Here is a 1,523-nt window from a genome sequence, read left to right on the forward strand (position 1 = left end):
AGTAAGTGAAGTTTTTTTTTCCAGTTGTGAAAAAATCATGGAAATCCTGTTTCCCCTAACCTAAAGGAAAAGAAGAAGTTTAGGGTTGAGTCATGAAGATTATCATGGACCATAGCTCCACCTTTCATCAAACCTAGGAGTTTTTTTTTTAAGAAAGAGAGAGAAAGAGAGTAGTGTGTCTGCCTTGTAAGTGCAAGGTCACAGGTTCAGTACCCACGTAGGGCAAACTTTATCCTAAACAGGTAAGGTTCATTCTCAAAACAACTGGCTCTCCCCTTGCCTGTCATCCTCTCTTTAATCTCAGGATGGTGAGACCTTTGTTGTTACAGATCCCTCTGTCCTAACTCATAAAATACATACAAGTACAACAGAAAAAAAAGTTATACCTATTTGTACAAAATTTTATATTCAATTTTGTTTGTTTTTTTTTTCCAGGAAAAAGAAAGAGATTCCTCCAGTGCCCACTTGGAATATCAAAGAAGAGACAGAAGAGGAAGAAGTGAAGAAGAATCCAAAGAAAGAAGGTGATACAACAGAGAATCCTGATGTGGATATGTCCGAAATTGAACCCAGTCAGATTGAGCTTAAGGTATGGAAGGAATTTATTTATGTTTTGTAGCTAAGAATAAGCTTTACCAATCCTATTTGCCCCTACCCCTAAGCTTTGGAGTGTACTTTTTCCTTAACACAGTCAAGGAAATTTATGTTTACTCTTTTTTTTACATATATATACGTAGCTACCTATCTGCTGAGTATTGACTGAATTGATTGGGTGAAAGAGCTCACATAAAGGCTCTTTTTCCAATTCCTACAGTTCACTATGATTGGGTGAAAGAGCTCACAGTTTGAGACTCTTGCCATTGAAGCCTTTAATGTCAGCTTATTTGCTTAGATAAGTTATACCACTCTGTTTATTTATTTGTTTCATCATAACTGTTGAAATTTAACAAGCATGTTAAGGACTTAATGGAAATTTGTTCATTAAATTTCGCACCTGATAGGCCCTTTGGGGAGGGGGGGAGCCATAAAAGCTCTTTTTCCAATTCCTACAGTTCACTAAACCTCTAGGTAATGAGCCTTATTCTGTTTCTAATCCACAGGTGATAGCTAAGCTACCTCCTCCCAGTTACTATGTTGATGTTAACGCTACTAGCATGCGTATTCCACAACCCCTACCCAAGTACATAGATGAGACCAATACTTTACTGCCTGACGAATCAAAAGTAAGTCAACTTTTTCTGAAAATGAGAAATCTGATTACCTGAAGAAAGAGAAGAAAAAATCCATTAAGAAGAAGAAAGCCAGTTAGCTTGGATGGTAGTGCAGCCTGCCATGTATGGTCCCAGGTTCGATTCCCGCCTGGGGTGAACGAACAAGCCTTATCCTCTGATATTTCTCGCTCTGACTTTCTCCTATCCTGTCCTCCTTCTCTCTTTGCTTTCGGGACGATAAGACCTCCATTGTTACAGTTCCCTCTATCGAACCTCTTGAAAAGAAAAAGTTTTTTTTTTTAGTTACCAACA

The 1,523-nt window shown here is 38.1% G+C and overlaps 1 long non-coding RNA gene across 1 annotated transcript; it reads left to right on the forward strand.

Annotated features, from left to right (window-relative positions):
• The first annotated feature begins 441 nt into the window (after positions 1-441).
• Positions 442-1,223, forward strand: LOC113473005. Its single transcript, XR_003395113.1, has 2 exons — positions 442-589; positions 1,101-1,223. It is a non-coding gene; the product is annotated as an uncharacterized LOC113473005 (long non-coding RNA).
• Positions 1,224-1,523: the final 300 nt, after the last annotated feature.

Source organism: Diaphorina citri, unplaced genomic scaffold, assembly GCF_000475195.1.
Source record: "Diaphorina citri unplaced genomic scaffold, Diaci psyllid genome assembly version 1.1 scaffold12163, whole genome shotgun sequence".
NCBI classification, from domain to species: Eukaryota; Metazoa; Arthropoda; class Insecta; order Hemiptera; family Psyllidae; genus Diaphorina; species Diaphorina citri.